This window comes from Haemorhous mexicanus, chromosome 3 (genome assembly GCF_027477595.1).
Source record: "Haemorhous mexicanus isolate bHaeMex1 chromosome 3, bHaeMex1.pri, whole genome shotgun sequence".
In the NCBI taxonomy this organism is placed as follows: Eukaryota; Metazoa; Chordata; class Aves; order Passeriformes; family Fringillidae; genus Haemorhous; species Haemorhous mexicanus.
In genome coordinates, this window is record NC_082343.1 from 5,940,516 (window position 1) to 5,960,449 (window position 19,934).

A 19,934-nucleotide genomic window follows, 5' to 3' on the forward strand; every position below is an offset into this window, starting at 1 on the left:
GGCTCTGCTTACCTCACATTTTGCCATATCTACTTCATTTTCCTTAGAAATGTCAGCCCTGTTGAATTAAATGGATGTATTTGGTTATGGGAAGAAGGGGAAGTCTCAGTAAGGAGAGGGGAAATGTGGATTTTGAAGCATGATCTGCTTTCTCCTGCTTTCCTGCCCCAAATGTGTGACTTTTTGTGTATAATTACCTGGAAGGAAAGAATAACAACAGGTGTGGGGGAAAAAAAAATGCTACGGAAGATTGTTTGATTATCCCAGTGGGAAACAAATCAAATTTATGGATGAATTATGCACAGAGAACTACATTTAGGAAAGTAAATTTTAGGGAATTATGAAAATGAGTGGGCCAGGTCCACTGGGAGGAAACAGTGAAAATGAAAGGGGTTGGTAGAAGGCTGGAGGATGCTAACTGGAGCAGTAATTAAAGCAGAACAGGAAAAATGGAAATTAGAGAAAAAAAAAATAGAAAAGGAACCCTGAAGAAGAAGAAAATCCGCAAGAGAGGAGAGCAGCATTTCACAGGGGAGTACACAAGAGTTGAAAGAGAGAGCAAGTGCTGGGAGCTGAGGAGGGTTTGCAGGGAAATAGGGGAAGCAACAAAATAGAAAACTTGAAAAGTCAAAGTGCAGAGTGAAACAAGGGTGAGCAAACCAGGGAATTTCATCATCATGCTCTGAGTGGCTGTTGGAGATGCTGGGATCTGTCTCAAACACCTGATCCTGGACAGACCCTCTGTGCCCACTCGGAATAAATTCCAAAAATCTGATTTTGTTCTTTCTCTTTGCTGGTTGAAGGTGATGGGGAAGGGGCTGGGGGTTGTGATCCATCTGCTGTGGTTCATGTGGTGCAGGGAAGGGAGCAGGTGTGACTGTGGAGGGCAATCAGGGACCAAGCCAACATGAGGTGAACTCCAAAGGGCAGGGAGGACTTCAGAAAGATGAAGTGTTGGGGCTGCAGTATCCCTCCTGAGGCTCCTTCTGAGGGCTTAAATGGGAAATGCTTGGGAAATATTGTGGTTCAATCAAGTGAACCTTGCCTGAGGGAATCCCCAGCAAAGTTAGTGTGCTGTTTCTTTTTGGGATGGAGACTTGTGCTGGACTGGGAAGTAGGGCAGGAGAACAGCAGCCTTTAGCCCACTTTTTTTTTTTAATGGGAAACCTTCATTAATGAGGCAAAAACTTCATAAAAACCAAGTTGGTATTGATGTTGGATAACACAAATCAGGATGTACTAAAAAAAACCACAGAATGAACAGAGAATATATACAAATTATTAAGAAATTCAAAATGGAAAATGGGAAGGGATGAATTTTTTAGGGGAGATTCAGTGATAAAAACGCACCTAGAGTGGTATGTCCTTTCTCTGTAGCCTAAGTCTGAATCTAGAACTCAGGAAAATCCTGGGTGTTAAAGGATGGGTATCCCCAGGGCTGGACAAGTCCCATGTGAATCCAGCAGGGCTCAAGCAGCACATGTTAAATGGATCCTGAGCAGCACTGCTGGGGTAGAGAGGGGCTTGTCCAGGACAGGTGCTTGTCCAGGAGTGCCTCCCTTGCCTAGGATGTAGCAAGAGAGCTTTGAGCTCTGGGGGAAAGGAAGGAAGGTTCACATCAGGAATTCTCTTCACCATGAAGGCAAATGAGACCAGCAGCCACCCTTTTCTGTGGGGCTGCTTTTTGTGGTATTCACACGGCCTCTGAACAGAGAGAAGCAGAGAAAAGAAGGATCAAAACAGTTCTTATCTCATTTGCTGCTCCTGGTGTTTGCACATGTGGAAGGTGTTGGGAAGGTTGTTTACCTGAAGGAGTTTGGTTGTTTACCTGGAGGAATTTGGTAATTGGATTCTGGTGGAGATTGTGTTAATTAGCCAACCAGGTCCAAGCTGTGTGGACTGTTGGTCTGGAGACAGTCACAAGTTAGTTAGTGATAGTTCTGCTAGTGTAATATTCTGAAATATAGATATAGTATAATAGAGTATAATAAAGTAATTAATTAGCCTTCTGGGATCATGGAGTTCTGCACATCATTCTTCCTGCCCATCGTAGCACCGATGGTTTTTGGCATAACTTGAGGATAAGGCTGGGATGTTCTGACTCGTGAGCTCTGGCAGGTGAAGCTGGGAGAATTAGAGATCTCCAGCTCCACTTTTCTGTCACACTGACTGCTCTGTGTCCAGGCACAGGACTGAGCTGGGAGGGCTCAGCCGTGCCTCTACAGCCACCTGCAGATTCATCTGCAGATGTTGTGGCTTCTACTGGCAATGAGGAGAAACCTCCTCCTCCCCCTTGCTGGTGAAGCTTTCAGAGAGTGCAGCTGTTCAGTCCCTGGGCAGATCACAGCTCTAGTGCTGTCCTTGCCCTTTCTCCTCAGCCCTGAGGAACACCTCTTCCCTGCATGGAGTGCTCAGGTGAGTGCTCTTTGTTGTGAAACTCCCACCTCTCACCTCCCTGTGTCCTGGGAAAGCCTCAGGGATTTTTGTTTTGCCAAGTTCTTTGCCTGCTTCTATTGACCTCAGACTGAGTGGTGTGAAAGGCCAGGTTGAACAGGGCTCTGAGCAACCTGATCTAGCAGGAGGTGTCCCTGCCCATGGCAGGGGGGGGTGAACCTGTTATCTTTGAGGTCTCTCCCAACACAAACCAGCCTTTGATTCTAAACTGATGGGAAATAGGATTGGATGCTACAGCTGGCCTTTAGAGGCACCCCCTGACTCCTTTTCTTATCCAGTGTGCTCTTTGTTTGGGTGGGAAATGCTGCTGTGCCCATATGTCTGTGCAATGTGTATGTACCTACACATGGAGATAAATGACCCTCCTTAGCTCAAGACTTTAGAAGCCCTCAATATTTTGTAGGAGTAGCACCACTTATTGATAAAATCTTTCAATATAAGAACTGGAAATAAAAATGTTTGCCAGACCTTAGGTTCTGAGTTTGCTTCAGCTCTGTGAGCTGTCCTGAACAAGATGTATTTGAGTAAAAAGTATTTCTTTGGCAAAGGAGAAAAGAGCTTGATGTGAATATATTGTTTTAAAAAAATACATAGAGGTAGAAGACTATACAAAAGTGGGTTTAAAGCTTTCCTACTAATCAACTAAAGCCCTAATAAAACAACTGTGCAAGTAATTGTTCTGCACATCCAACAGTGTTGAGCTTCTTTTGATGTTTACCTCAATTTCTTCTTCACCTTTTATTTGAGTCTGCAATTAACACTTGTAATGAAAAAGGAGATGACGTGCTGCTGAGGAATTCTGGTGTTAATTAAAATTATTAACAATTGGAGAACTATAAGCATGGAAAAGGAGGTAATAAATAAAAAGGTTTGTGTGTTTTTTTATAATTAAGGTGGAGTAAAGCACAGAGACTGTGTTTCTAAAGAGCTCCCCTGAAAATGAATGATGACATTTGGCCAAAGGAAGTTACAGTGAAATTCCCTCTTTTTAGAAGGATTGTCATGCCCCATGCTCTCTTCAACAGCATTTAGTTTTGCCAAGGCCATTGTATAGGGCTGAATTTCATTTCTGAATGAATTACCCTAATCTACAGAAGAACAATGGGGAAAATGAGCTCTGGCAACAATAGAGAAGGAATGGCAGCATGATTCATCCTTGCAGAGTGACAATTTAGGATTGGGTGGGAGTCTTATTCAGAGAGGAATAATGCCAAGGGCGCAGGGTTTCTGAGGAGAGCAGCTCACCCACCCAGCCGTGTCACTGTGCTCACTGAGAGCTCCACAGTGACAGTGGGCCCATCCTCTGGGATCCTCTGGAGCCTTGGGAGCACCTGGGGCCATCCCTGTGCTCACAGCCTCAGGCACTTGTCACAGTCATGTTTTCTGGAAAATCCCTTTGCCCAGGGTTTTCTCCTGGGAAGCTGAGAAGCCTCAGAGAAAAAGAAAACAATTCTTATCTCATTTGCTTCTCCTGTGTTGTGCTCACATGTGGAATGTGTTTGGAGATTGTTTACCCACAGGTGATTGTTCCATTGCATTTGGCTGTGAGTTGTTTTCACTCTCTGGCCAATCAGGGCCAAGCTGTGTCAGGGCTCTGGAGAGAGTCAGGAGTTTTCATTATTATCTTTTTAGCCCTCTGTAAGTATCCTTTCTGTATTCTTTAATATAATATTGTATCATAAAATAATAAATCAGCCTTCTGAGAAGATGGAGGCAGATTCATCATTCCTGCCTGCCACAGGGCACCCCACAAATGCAATAGGCACTGAGATCCTTCCACCAAATGGGTGTTTGGCAACCAAATATGCCCCTGGATGCCAGCCCAAATTTGTTTTGAAATTTAGTGCCAGCCTCCCAGCATCACGGAGGTGCTTCCAGAAATTTCACTGAGTAAAATTAATTTGGAGGTGTTTTCCAGGAATGTGCTTGGAAAAGATGTTGTGGATGATGCTGGAGAAGGGAGCAGCAGCAGGGACATGGTGCACAGGGCAAGTGGCCACCTCTGCCAGGTCCCTCAGTGTCTCTCAGAGCACTCTCAGCCATACAGGCAAGTAGCTGCTTGGTGGTATTTGCAGGTGGTTCATCCTTTACACACCCAGCTAAGAAACACCCAGATCCAGTTGAGTATCTTGGGATATTACAAGGAACTGCTCTGGAGCAGTATTTCTATACTGAATTCCTCATCAAAGTTATTATATTTGCAATATCAGAGAGTATGGCTAATTACTTTCCCTCCAGAGAAGCTATTACTTGAGAAGGACCATTAGTTTCCTGCTCAGTGCAAATGCTCAGTCATGGAATGGGAAAAAGATATTTTGTGGTTTCAAATTTCCTCCATGGCTTTCAGGATGTTACCAGCAGTTTGACTTTCCAAGGGAAATTCCATTTTAAAAATCCCATAAAGAAAGTGTCCTCAAGCTGAACAGTGCTAGAGCTTGGAAGAGGCTGTCAAGAGCTCCTGGAGATGTTCCAGGTCCCTGGTTTTATGTGAGCTCTGCAGATTGGAGCCAGTCCCACCGGTGATGGGAGCCACGGTGCTCTCCCAAGGAGGGCTCTTGTGCCTGTGCTGGAGCCTCTCAAGGGCTGGAGATTGCTACCCAGCCTTATAACTCAAGATCCTCAGGGATCAGGGGAAACAAGTCTGATTCAAGCCATCTGACCCCAAATTAAATGGAAAATCTATCAGAGAAATGAATCCCAGAGATGTGGGACTTTATGGGGTTTTTTTCCTTCCCTTTTCTCAGCTGCTGGGCTGGCTTCTACTTTATGTGTCTACTTTATTTTTCTTTTATGTTGGCCCTTTAACCACCCTTTTTTTTAGCTTGTTCTTTATGACAGATTTTTTCCGTCTAAGTAACCAATTTCACTCTTTTGGTGTCATAGCATCTTTCACTGAGGAATTAGATGTGACTGTTGAGACTTAAAACTCTAAATATCCTTCCCTTGAGACCTGTAACTTGGAATGGAGTGAATTGCTACTCAGCTGAAAAATCTCTCTTCGGGGAGAGTTCAGGTAAGGACAAGAAAAATCCTCAGAACTCGAACATTTCTCACATCAGCAACTAAATTAATCACCTAATCTTGCTAGATCTTGCTGATGAAGGAAGACAATTACTGGAGAACTAAGAAACTCATAATCCACAGTATCTTAATCCTCACAGTTTTTAAGAGAAGTAGAAAGTACTGGTTTTTCCTTTTAACTTCCCAGAGCCTGAGTGATGTGGTTTGGGCCTCTTAGAGATCTGGAATTTAAATTTAGGATGGTTTAAGCTTAAGGTCAAGGTCAGCCCCACTGCTCCATCCTTCTTTTTGAGATAAGACATTTGAAGCTGAAGTATTACCTAGTAAGTATGGCTTTGGAAACATGACATTTTAGAGCTGAGTAATTACAGAGGAGGAGAAAAGAAACCAGGAAAATGCAGACTTTATTGTTTCTCCCTGCTCCCAAGGGCCAGCAGCCCCTTCTGGACCTCCTGGTTCTGGTGAACAATGTGGTGACTAGCAGAAGGTTCTAGCCTCATTGTTCTGGGGCAGGAAGCAGGATAGGATGACTTCCCCAGCCTGCCCCAGTGCAAATGTAACCCCAGGCTGGCTCTGCTGGGGCCTCCCTGGGTCACTCTGGGTGTGAGATGCAGGATTTTGCATCTGTAACTGCTTGCAAGTCCTTGTTGGGCTTAGTGTACACACTGATGTAACCCAACACAAATAGTGGGTGATGTGGGAGGGAGCTCTCATCTGCAAAGGAAGCTGGGGATTTGGGGGGCTGGTGGCTCTGAAATCTGCATTTTCCCCTGCCCTGACATAGAACCCTTTCTGAACCCTGCCTCCAGAGGACGATTTTTGCTTCATCACAGGCAGAAGCAAGAAGGCTTCAGCCAGAAAAAGATGAAAAGGAGAAATGCCTGTCAAGCTTGTGCATTATTAGGGATGAACCAGAAGGTGCTCTATAGGAAAACCACCTCAGATAATAGAATTTGGGTGGGTTCAGCTGAGGGTGTGGGTAAGTGTGGAAACCCAGGCAGACTCAGTAAAACTTAATAATAATAATAATAATAATAATTAATAATAATAATGGATTTTCATGGATTAGTCTGTCCTGTATTTGTAAAACAGGAGGTTTTTCTACCTACTGCCACAGTCAGTCAATTCCAAGTTCACCTTGCTGAAGACACTGATGGATTGTGTTCATCCAAACAACTTACAGAAATTTATTTATGGATTTTTGTCCTGGGCTGACATCCTTCCAGGGAAGCTGCTTTCAGTTTCCAAGGAGCCACAGCCTGGTCCTGTGGTAACACTAATGTGCTAAAAGTGCCCCTGGGAGGGCTCTGGGAAGCACATCCTCCTTCTTGGGGCCCAGGAGGGTTTGGCCCAGCAGCAAACTCTCTCCCAGAAGCTCCCAAGTTGTAGTCCCAAAATAGGAGAAGGAGTCCAGCATGGAAGGAAGACCCTAATTCTGCAGGTTAGCCAGTGTCACCCCAGGGAGCAGAGAGGGAGGGTCAGCAGCTGAGACACACCCTGTGGGATTTGGTGTCCCTTAAGCAGTGACTTTGTGGCAGGTCACTTTGTGTGCTGGAAGAGGTGTCCCCCAGCCTGGGGCACACAGCCCCCAAGGAATCTGATGGCTGAAGGAGCCCTGGGTCAGGAGCTGCACGTGCACAGATTGCAGTGAGTTCAGACTCTCAGAAACAGCCACTGCACCCTCAACAGATTTTATATCTACTCATATTCAAGGACCAGGTCAGGTCATCCTTGATCAGTTTTGATTGAAGTATCATTCAAGTAAAAATTGCTTTTCATGGGTCAGGAGATACTCTTCAGAATCTGACTCCCTGCTTGAAATGTGAGTGTCTGATTTATTTATAAGTGTCCTGGAAACTCAAGAGGTGGTGACAGAGTTAAGGGGAGAGCCCCTCAGCTGACCTCTGCCCTTGCAAAACCATCATAGATAAAATTGATATTGGCTCAAGGGAGCTGTACATTAGTGAAATGTAATGTCAGTTCAGATTGCATCATGTCATGCCATAAAAAAATCATTAAGTTACTTGGATCAAAAAAGAAAAAAATTAAAAGAAAATGGTAGCAGAAAGTCATTCAGACACAAGCCATCTGGAAGGGAGAGAACACAACATAGGTATTGGTTGCTTTAAATCTCCAAAACAGCTTCACTTTTCTATTTCTGCAGTTGTTGCCTCTGCACTTTGCTCCTTTTGGAATGGCAATTACAGCATGCCTAGTAAGAATTCATGACAGCTTAGGACCTCACTTTAAAGGTAGAGGGGTTTTTTTTTTGAGGAGGCAAGAAAAAGACTTTGATACAACTTTAGATCCCTGCCAACTCCCAGAAGAGATCCAAGCTATTAATACAGACACGTGTGCAAGACATAAACGGGTCTGAATCTGTTGTTGACACGTGTGCAAGACATACACAGGTCTGAATCTGTTGTTATCAGAAGGCCTTGCAGTGACACCTGTAGCTGTCTAACACTCTCCATCCCTTAGCATTCATCTCACAACAAGTCTACTGTTCCAGCAGAAATTTCAACTCCAAATGGTTGCTTCAGTTTGTTGGGTCATTTTGGAGGTGTAAGGAGGTGGAGACGGGCTCAGCAAGGGTAGTCTGGTGGCTCACAAAAACAAAGATCCCCACTAGTGAGGGTGTATGAAAGTCAGGGGCCTGGCACTGCTGCTGGTGGGCAGTGTTGGTGTTTCTGCAGGGTGAGGCATCCAGAGACAGTCTTGTGTCGTCCCCCAGGCTGTGGAAACCCAGGGCACTGGGAATATTTCTCTGTCTGCTCTGGGGTGCCCTGACCCCCAGGGGAGCACTGACTTTGACCCTCACTCATGGAGAAAGTTTCCTAAACTCCAGAATAGACCAGAATCCACTAAGGTGTGAAACAGATTACAGAGAGCAGTGTAGGTGTGTCACTTGGGTAGGAAATTTAGGTTTTGGGATTTTGAGTATGTTGTGGATGGAAGCAAGATGGAGGGCACAGGGTGTCATCCTGTGCTTCTTCTTCATGCTTCTTTTTCCTTCTTCTTCATGGGTTTGGGTGGCATTTTGTAATTGGGCAGAAAAACCCACACTGCAGGCTTGGTGGGATCAGTTATTGGGTTAAAAGGGAAAATAATTTAGGTGTCGTTTCTTAATTGGACAGTTTAGCTTTAAAAGACCTTTCAACAAGAGGTTGTTGGCCATTCTTGCAGTGCCTTTCCAGTGCACTGAGCCTGGTGTAGACAGTGTGCAAAACTTCAGCTAAGATAACAATAAGACCTGAAGACTGAAAAAATCCAGTGCATCTCTCTTTCCTGACACAAAATGGCTCCAGGAAGGTCTCCCCCAGAGAAAATATCCCACTGTGAAAATCTCCTCCCTCCCCTGGGAGGGCCCAGCCTGAGGCCCAGAAATGGAGAAATCGACAGCAGCCCTGCTTGGCTGAGGCACACCCCTCTGAGACAGATGTTAGACGTGAGCAGCAGCTGGCAGACAAACCCCAGGCACCTCTCCTCTGATGCCACATTTCTCTTCACAGAGAAAAGCAAGGCACAGTGCTTCCCAAGAATATTTCTGGGTTTCACATTCTCTGAACCTCAGAGAAAGGAAAACCAATTCTTATTTTGCTGTGCCTGTGTTATGCCAAAGTTGGATGCAATATGGAGATTGTTTACCCAAAGTGATGGGGTTTTGTTTCCTTGGCCTGTCAGGGCCAAGTGTGTGTTTGGGACTGTGGGCTGACAGTCACGAGATTCTGGGCACTGTGTACAGGGTTGAGTGCTTGGCAGATTCAGTTTAGATGTAATGTAATGTAATATAGAATAATATAGTATAATAAAGCAATTAATTAGCCTTCTGATATCAGTGGAGTCCTCCTCACCATTCCTCCCTGCCACGAGCACCCTGCAAATCCTCCACTCCTCTGCTCTGAGCCTCAGTGCAGGCACTGTGCACTGACCTCTCTGCTGTGGTTTGGGTGCCAGCCCCCTCCAGGCAGGGTGACACTGTCTGTCTGGGCATGAACAACCTGCTCAACCCCCCTGGTTGTGTGGCAGGATGTCTCCCTGCTCAGCCTTGTCTCCAGGCTGATGCACTGCCCAAGGAGAGTCAGTGCTGGGGCAGAAGGCACCAGATGCAGTGAAATCCCTGACATGAACGTTTTGTTTCCTATCTGGAGCCCAGAAGTTGAGTATTCTGCTGAAAACCAGTCAGAAGGGTAGTCAAAGCTGGGGAGCAGAGGAGGGAGGGTAAGGTTTGCACCTTACCACAGGAATGTTGCATTATTTGCTCCTCTCAGATCTGGAGCTGTTTTGTGCTGCTTGCTTGACTGAACTTCTGAGTAGGAAAATCCAAAAGCTTACAATGAAGCTAAAGGGGTTTTAATTGTTTTTTGTTTTCCCTTCTTTATGTAATTTCAAAGCTGGACTGTTTTAACAAGCCCTGGCAGCTCTGAGCCCTTACTCTCAGCTTTATTTTTTACAATTTGAAGTCACACCTGTGAAAAATCAGATGCCTTTTATGTGTTGAGATGTGCAACCAAAAGTCCTAGGAGGAGACTAGTGGTTCCCTAAACACAAGTTTTAGGGATTCTGAACAGACTGTAACCCTACAGATGGGGCCAGGCCTAGTTATTGGTACAGGGTTTTCTTCCATCAGAGGGGCTGAAAGTTGTTGAGCTATGAGCTGGCTGAATGCACCCTCCAACTTCAAGGCTGAGATGCATTTCACATAGCCTGTGAAATGGGGTCCCTGCAGAGCAGAGCACAGAGCAGCACTGCAGGAAGGCTTGTGGTACAGAGCAAGCCAAGACTGTGTTCATATCCTCTGGAAAAATCCAGGTGAATCTGCAGGAACAGAAGAGGCAAAATAAATCCCTTTTTCTGGCTCCATCTCAGCAGAATTATGTCAGTGTTTGATAAGCTGACAGAATTCCTATTTGACCTGAGTCCCAGATCTCAGTGCTTGCCATATCTTGCTCCTAATTGAGCAATCCCTACTCCAGACCAACACTGCAGAGCCTGGAAAGTCTTGGGAGCCTCTGAGAATAACCTCAGCAATTAGGAAAGCAGCAATGCTTAATTAAATTGTGTGTTTAAAAATGGTAGGGAACCAAAGCCAAGATTATCCCCGTTCCCCAGAAAAGCAGCTTTGGGTGGGATTCCTCCTTTCTAAGAGCCCACTTAATTTTCACATTCCCCACAACAGATTGTTTTATGAAAGGAGCCTTCCCCTACCATTTATCCATCTTTCTCATCACTCTATTTTCTTGCTGTGCCAGCATTCCTGACTCTGCCTCCTCTAGCTTCCATGGGGGAGGCCTTTCCACCCTATTTTCTGGCAGTGGTGCTGATTTCTGAAAATACCTACTATTTCCTTAACCTCAGATAGCAAATTTCCTAGGCTGTGTCTCCCCATCCTTTTGAGAAGCCGCTTATGCAATTACAGACAGCAGAGCTGCTGTTTCAATGTGTGCCCCACAACCTTCACTCACATTCCAGCAGCTCCCCTTAACTGCAGCCTCACCCACAGCTCAGCAGGATTATCTGCAATGCCTAAAAACATGGCTTGGCCAAGCCAAATTTTCCAGCTGCCCTGTGGGGAATGTAGGATCCCAAGGAATGTTCCTTCTAGAGGTGAGTGTCTTCTTTGCTGATAACAGATTTTCCAGAGCAGAAACTTAGTGAGACAACTTTGACCTGAAACTGTCAGTGAAAGATTCAGTGTAACTTCTATTGGATATGTTCTCAGGAGCAGCAGAAATTTATTAGGCAAGAACCTACATTCCACATGAAGGGAAAATTACCTGTATCTCTGTGTGATAAAAATCCACTCTCCTCTTCCAAGAAGGCAGGTGCAGTGGCTTCATGGGGGATCGCTTTTCTGCCTTCCCAAACCTCTGCAGCTCCCCAGCTGGTGAGCCATGAACAGGCTTACAGGAGGAGGAGGGAGGGGACATTGTCCTTTCTTGTCATTACCATCTGCAGTTGGGCCATTTTACTATTATCCTGGATGTTACTCCACAGTGCATAGCAGGGCTTTTAATTTTTTGTTTGTTTCTTTTCTTTTTCTCCATTCTTTTAAAGGTGCTGGTGACATGAGTACAGGGGTGTCACCATGATATCTTCTGAAAAATCCCTTTGCTAGGTTTTTCCTCCTGAGAAGCTGAGAAGCCTCAGAAAAGAAATGTAAACAATAATTATCTGATTGCTTGGAATGTGGTCTGGAGGTTGCTTACCAACAGGTGCATCTTTGATTGGTTCCATGTGAATTGTTTTTAATTAATGACCAATCCCAGTCCAGCTGTGTCAGACTCTGGTCTGTCACGGGTTTTTGTTATTCATTCTTGTCCAGCCTTCTGATGTCTCCTTTCTCTTTCTTTAATATAATTTTAGTACATAATTTTCTTTTAATATAAGAGAATATAAAAAAATAATACATCAGCTTTCTGAGAACTTGGAGTCAATTCTCATCTCTCACCTTGTCCTGGGGATCCTCACAACACTGCAACATGGGGAAAAGAGTGCCTGGACAGACTGATGCTTCCTGGCCCCACTCTGGTGCATTTCAGCATGGAAATGGCTGCAAGGACTGCACATTTTCCACATGTTTTCATTTGGAGAAGATGTGGATTTCTCAGTGTTTTTTCCTCTGCCTGCCCTGTCTGACATTGGGGTGTCATCTGTGATCTTTGTGTCTCTCCATCTCATTCTGTCTCTGTTACCTGATCTCCACGTGTGTCTCACAAATATTTTAGGGAGTACAGAGCAGGGAAGCTTTGTACAATTTCCAGCTACCTCCCAAGAACAAAATTTTCCTCTTTCCCATGTTCTTCTGGAGTAGATCTTGCCCCTGCCTGGAGGAGTGCTGCATGTGCACTTGCCCTTTCTCAGCAGGCTGAGAGCTTTCCAGCCACAGGTGGCTAAACAAGCACATTTCTCTTACCTGTCTCTCAGCCAGGCTGAGTGTCACCACAGCCCAGGATCCTCAGGAACCCCAGGCAGCTACAAATCCCTCTTCTGATCATCAGGCAGACACAGCAAAGCTCTCCTGTGAGATGGTTTGAGAGTCAGCCCTGTCCTTCCCTGGGAACAGCTGGGAAATGAAGGAACTGCAGCTGCAGTGACCGAGGGAATCCCAGCCCTGCCTGCACCCAGAGCTGTGTTGCTTTCTACATGACTTCCCCTGTGTGTGGGAAATAGCAATTCCCATGAAGGAAAGAATAAGAAACAGGTCATGTTCCCTTAAAATGTTTGTCCTCTGGTTGACAGAGGAGGAGATTTGTTTGAAACGCATCACTGGTGTATCCACTAAAATAAACTTTCCAAAGGAGTCCACCCATATACAAATGGAACATTCAGGAGCAAATATTGCTCAGAAATGGCACTGTGCTCACATCCATCCCATTTGGCTGCTCCCACATGGAGCAGCCAGCAGTGACATGACCCATGTAAAACCAGCAGGAAAGGAGGGCTGGAGGTGGCTCACACAGCTCCACTGCATCAGAAGAGGCTGACAGCTCCAAAAGCAGAAATTCATCCAATCTCATCATTCCATTTAAAGGGAGAGAATTGTGCAAGCAAGAGGCAGGGTGCCCCTTCATCTCCCCCTCTACCACTGAAGTAGCAATTACTGCTCTCTTCAAGCTGCCAGGAGCCTGCACTGAGAGGAGCCCAGACAGAAACAGGGCTGAGCACAGGAGGAAACAAGGTGAAAGGGGAAGTGTCACTGTAGGACATGAAATAACACCATGTGCACACACAGCTCTCTCAAGGTAAAAAGAGTTTTTAATTTCTGACTCCCAACATTTATAGATTTCCAAAAGTGACAGTGGATTGGAGGGTGACAGTGCCACCTTTCCAATGACACTGGACAAACCAACAGTCCATCAAATTTCTTCTCCTCCATAAAAGAATGCAAAACAATAAGTTATTGACAGAAAGTGTGTGAGAAAGTTTGTTACAAGAATGTAAACATCAGAAGGCTTAGAAAAACTTAAAAAATCAGGGCAACAGGGAAGATCTACAAGTCATGTTTGCCTTCAAATAGGAGCAGCTCTAGTTCCTGTTGCCTCTGCCAAATGTGATGGATGTGAGCACAGTGCCAATTTTGAGCAATATTTGTTCCTGAATGTTCCATTTGTATATGGGTGGACTCCTTTGGAAAGTTTATTTCAGTGGATACACCAGCGATGCGTTTCAAACACATCTCCTCCTCTGTCAACCAGAGGACAAACATTTTAAGGGAACATGACCTGTTTCTCATTCTTTCCTTCATGGGAATTGCTATTTCCCACACACAGGAACTACTTTATAGTCAGGTAGAAACCGATTTTCTTTCTATTCTGAGAACTTCATGAGGTGCAGGAAGGGGAATTCTTTGCCCTAACTGGAAAGATACTCATCAGATTCCATGAGTGGCACAAAGCATCCTGTAAGAGAACTGAGGGACTCAAAAGGAAGGGCAATACAGACAGTAAAGTGCCTGGGTGTCATCAGAAGAAAACTTGGGGATGTAAGACACGAAGCCAATCTTAAGTGCAGAAGACCAGGACTCCTGCACACAGAGAGTACAGCAGCAACTTGGTGCTATCATCTGCTTAACATGCTTAATCTGCTTTTTATTTGACAAAAAGCTGGGATTTGTGAACAAAATGCTGGCTGTGCTCTTTGCTGTTGGATGTGTCAGCACGCTGCATGTCCCTGTGGCAGATGACAGACCCCTCTGGGGATGCTGGAGTTTGTTGATTTGCCTCCTTAATGCTGTGGAAACAAAATCCAGCAGCTCACCATCAGGACTCACAGGACGTTCAAAGTTGTGGTCTATAAACTCCAAATAAGTGTTCAAGGTCTGCTGGATTTGATTTATGGCTTATAAATGTGATTCTGCTGACCTAAATACTACTGGTTTGTAGTCTGCCTTCTGTGAGAGTGGTTAGAAGTAGGAAACCCAAGTTTGCTCCTGCTTTTTTGAGAGAGTCAGCTAAAAGGGACACACACAGTTCTCTGGTTAAGAGAAGCCCTTTTCCTCCTGCCTCCCTAATGCTTGGGGAAAAGGCAGGGAAAGAGTGTCCCAGGAGAATCTCCCACTGCTCAGCCCCTTCCTGCCTCAGGGGGAGGAGAGAGCAGGGCAGCTGCAAACTGGCACCCCCTGAGGGGCTCTGACTGTGGCTAACCCTGAAGGAACACCCCAAAACCTGTGCCCCACTTTTAACCACAGCCTGCTGGCACCAGCTACACCAAATAAATATATCAACAGCCCTGTCCTGCACAACTGGAGTCACATCCTGAGACTGATTTGGGCCAGCCAGAGGGATTTGAGATTTCTGTTAGAAGAAGGGTGCTTATCTGTTCTCAGGGCCTCTCAAGTGCTGGTGTCTGACAGGTCTGAGGAGGATTTTGTATTTATTGCTTTATTGCTGAATCAGGCTGTTGGAAATTAACCTCCCACCTGCAGAGCCACAGCTTTCACAGGCTCCCAAGCAAGCTGGATTCCTCTGCACAGTGAGTGCAGCTCTTCCCTAAGCCACAACTTTTATTTACCTCAAATTCATTTCAGGAAGGTGTGAATCAATTATCATTACTCTGGAAGAAATAAGCACAGGCTTACTTCAGAAGGGTTTCAGCTTTTTAAAAAAACAACACAGCAAAGAACTGTTTTGCTGGTTAATCTTTCTGTGTGAGCTGGGGGTTAAACCTAAGAACCTCATTACAATTTCCCCCACTATCTGTTTAAATTTGCAAGGAGGATCCTGTTTAGCCCCATCCAAATGGCAGGGGTAGGAACTGTGGAATGGATAGGAACTGTGGAATGTGAAAGCTGCACAGGAACCACCAACCCTCTGAGCTGCACAAGGGGGGCAGTGCCAGCCCAGGCAGGGGAAATGCAGCATGTCTGTACAGGTGATGCAGAGGGGAAAGTGACCTGTGAAGAAGGGCTGTATATAAAAGTTGCTGATGCATAGCTAATGCTTTGTCTGGGGAAATGTGGGGCTGGCAGGCTCTGGTCTCCTCTCCTCAGGTGATCTGCCTGCAGGCAGTGAAGCAGAAATGTATTTGGCCAGGAACAGAAGGCTGTGCATGCACTGAGTGTCCAAAAAATGCTTCATGTAATAGGGTCTGCTGATTGAATACAAAGTCAGATATTGTTAAAAGCAAAATTACTAAAGTGGGGAACTGAATACACCTTTTTTTTTTTCCCCCCTTGGGCTCAGCACAATGAGTGAAAATATAGCTGATGAGTGTCATTATTGGTGGTGTCCTTCCTTTTATCTATGAATGAGATCTCTGTATTTCACCCTAACAACTCTCCAGGGCATTGATCTGCTGCTCTTAAGCCAGAACTTACTGCAATTAAGTCTGCACAGTGATTCTGTGTGGCTGCAAGGACCAATCACTGAGGAGCTTTTAGCTGACCCAGTCTGTCAAACTGCAGTGTTCACCTATTTGAGGAGAGGGAATCAGGAAATGGCAAAGGAAAAGGTGCCTGTAAGCAGAAGAGAAATAGCAAAAAAGGGAAGAATTTTGTAATGGCCATAATGGGATTCCTACACCCTTACCCAGGTCATTGTTTGCCAACAATTCCCCCAGCACCTGTACTCACCAGGCTGCTCTGTTAACAGGCTCAGATTTCTCATGAGCCACAGCCACCTAATTACATCCAGGAATGGGACTTAGGTCCCACTCTTCTCATCAGTGGTTCTTATTAGCAGCTGCCATTGCTGCTGCCTTCTGTGGTTTTCTGTGCATTCAACAAAGAGCTCCAACACCTTCATCATGGCTAGGAAAATTAGCAGGCACTGGAAATGAGGTATTCCAGCAGCTGCCTCCCTAAGGATCCACTCCTAAATGTACCCATGGACAATCTTTCATATTAAATGGATAGGAAGCCTTAGCCAAACAGTCTTCAGCTTAATGCAAGGGAAACTGCAGGACTGATTTCATGAGGAAAAGAAAAAAGAAAAAGCAAGGTCCCCTTGAGGACCAGAATCAATGATATTTGTACTGACCAACATCTAATGTGACTTGTCAGCTGTGGAAATCTGTCCTCAGTCAGGGCTCTGGTGGCTTGTGGGCAAATCTTTCCTGGCTCTGCTCTCTTTCCTGGGTCATCACTGCTGGAAGGAGAGCACATGCCAGTTGCAAGCATGTGGGAAAACATAACACACAGATAAAAATACAGAAGCCTTTTGGTTAGAAGCTCAAGTTGCTCTGTCTAAAATTCCAATAATATAAAATTTATGTGGAGAAAACACCACACTGTGAAAATAAAAACCGAAAGGATTTATTGTTTCTGTTGAAATTTCACTTTGAGTAAATGGAAGAAGAAAAGGAATTATTTTGTTCTTGTTGCCATCACAATGGCAACAAGAACAAAATAATTATTATATAATTATTTTAGATATTTTTAACATTTGTTTGATAGAAAATTTCTGTTGGGCCATGCTGTGGCAACGTCCCAGTGGTGTGTGTGGAAATGTTGGAGCTGGCTGTACTCTGGGGCACATCTACAAAGAGAACAACAGTGTCAGTGAAGCAGCCTTTCCTTCACACCTGTATTTTGTATTTATCACAGGGAAGGTCATGGCAGTGCTGGCCCATTTTGAGGGATTATTTTGTTACTATCTGGGTTAGACTGAAATAGGACACAGCTCATTCTGAGGAAACCTCCCCAAGGAGATACCCACCTCAGTAATGAGATGAGAACTCAATCTAATTGTGTTATTTTGCTTCCAGAGCATGTGTAGGCAGGTCTCATTCTTAGGAAGTATTTTTACACGTGAAAAAAAAAAGCAAACAAAATTTAGGGATTGATTCGTTTTCCATAGAAACTAAGATGTGTTTTGTAATGGGTTTAAATTTAGAAAGACTTACAAGTTAAAAGAAGAATTCTTTGCAAGTTTTAGAGAGGAGATAGAGAGCCTAAGAGAATGTTTAAGTCTCTGATTTTTATGTACAGATATTGGTTATGTCTGTATCTCTTCTGTTGTGGTTTGCAGCTGTTTCTGTAATATCCTTCTATAAGTTTATAAGAACATGCTCCATTTGCAGTGATAATGAACTAATTAAGAAACTAAAATCAGCCAGCTTTCTTTTAAAAGAAATCCATTTAATTTAATTTTTTAAAGTATACTACCACTCTCCAGATATTGAAATTGCACTCTTTTGTGTTCTTAATACGTTTCAACAAGATCAAGTGGCAGCCACAAAATATTCCATTTCCATGGAAATCAGAGTAGCTTTCTTTTCCTCTAATCAGACCACTTTGCTGAAAGCTAAACTGTTTATTTTTAACCTCTCAGAAGATGAAAGCTTGGCATGCCTTTTATGTCAGGAGTGGAGCTGTTCTTCTCTGCTTCATTAGGTCTTTTGGCTTCAGCCTCACCTGGGGCTGAGCTGGGCAGTGGGACAGATGTGCAGAAGATGCTGATGCCTCTGCCCTCTTTCCTTTGCTCTGCTGGCAGTTTCCAGCCCAGTGCAGTGGGAAGCAGCATGAAAAAAAGAGAGACCTGCACAGGACTGCCTCCTGTCTGTCTGCAGGCTGGCTCAGTGAGAAGCAGCAGGATCTGGAGGGGGAAAGTGCAGGGTATGCTCAAAGAGCTGGGATATCTCATGCACATGAATTGAAATAAAATTGGTTGTTTTATCATTAGTCCCAAAAGCAAAGGATGAGGTCAGGACACAGGCAGCACACAGGGGAGCCCATAAGCCACTTTCCCATCCAGAGGCTGCAGCAGTTCCTCCAGCAGCTCCCATGTCCTGCACAGCTCAGTGTAAAAGGCAGTTCTGTAGCAATTGCCACTGCACATGCAGCAGGAACAGAGGAACAGAGGAGCAGATGGGTGCCTGGAGCCAAAGCTGCTGTCTGACACTCTTGGCCTGAGTCAAGCCATGGCCCTTGTACACTGTGCTTGGTGATGAAGGTTCAGAGGCTCTGAACCTCCTGTGCAGGTGCCAGTGGCCACTTCTGCCCACTTCACAATCAGAGAGATTCCTGGGTGTCCTCCCTGGCTCTGGGAGGAAAATGGCACCAATGGGAAAGCACATTTCAGGAAAGCACACTCCAGCATGGTGAAAGCTCTCATTGGACCATACTTGTAGGTAGGTCACTTAATTTTATTTTTCACTAAAAAACAAGCTGCTGACTTAGAGCTTTGTGCTAAACCAGAAGCTATTACAGTAAATTGCATTGGGTGGGTTTGTTTATTTTTTGAGAAACCCAGTTGCTGTAACCAAGCTGATATTTATTTTTGAAGAGCACAGGGCAGCAGATCCCATCTATGCATGTCTGTTATGAAGGGTCCAGCTCAGCATTTGGATGTAAAGATGCTTTTTCAGTTTAGAGATAATTCTAGTTAGGGTTGCCATCTCCTCTATGCAGACTCAGCACTGCACCAAGGCACTTCTGTGGTGAATAATGAAGGAAGGAGCTAATGCAGACAACAGGATTCAGGTGGGGATAGGAGCCCTCAGGTGGAAGAGCCAGAGGGAAGTGACTGGCAGGTGATGGCATAAATGGGGTGTAGGGCAAGGGAGCAGGAGGGTAGGAAAGTGAGCAGGAATTTCCCATGTCCATCCCATTCCTGTCTGTGCTCCCCACCAAGGTCTCCTCCTGTTACAGGTGGGATGTCTTGGTGCCTGTGAGCAGTGCCTGGCTGCCACGTGTTGGGGAGGTAGTTCTGCTCTTTCAGGTTTCTTGGCAGCATTCTGAGGTTGGGGGTGTTTGCCACCTTCTCCAGGCTCAGCCCATGATCTTCCCTGCCAACAAAACATGGCCTGTGGATCTCACCAAGACCACGTGCATTGATCTGGTAAGACTGATTTATTGGTTTGGGGTTTCTTCTATTTCTTTTTTGACCTCAGCAGTTTAACTTATTGATCTATCTGTTTGGCCATGCTTTTGTTGAAGGTTGTGCACCTGAGCACAGTTTAAAATCAGCTGAAGTGCTTTTCCTTTCCTTGTCTCACGTTCTCATGCTCCTGACAGTGCCAAAGCCATGGCAGGGACTGGGGACAACATGGACCTGAACCTTCAAGGGCAGGAGCAGATAATCAGCTCATCAACACAAAGGCCTGTGCAGAGATTTTATTTACCTCTGCTGATGACTCACAGGAGGGAACAATCTCCTGCTCCTGCACAAACAACCAGCAGTAAAATTGTCTCCTTGCAGTAAGGTCAGTAGCTGCAGCTCCCAATTCACAGGGCAAAGTGTGCAGGAAAATACCATTTTTGTGAGGTCACTCTTTACTCTGGAAGTGGCATTGAACTGCCTGCATGGGGTCTCTGCCAGCTGGGGAGGGAGAGGTTTTCTCATGATGCCAAAAATGTACTCCAGCCTTGAGTAATGCCAGAGCTGAACCAGGGAGACAGCAGGAGGATAATCAGAATGACCTGATATGAAATAATCTCCTCTGTTTTACTTGGGGTTTTTTGTTAGCATTCAGATAAGACTTTAATTAAGGATTTCATTTGTTACCTATTGATCTTT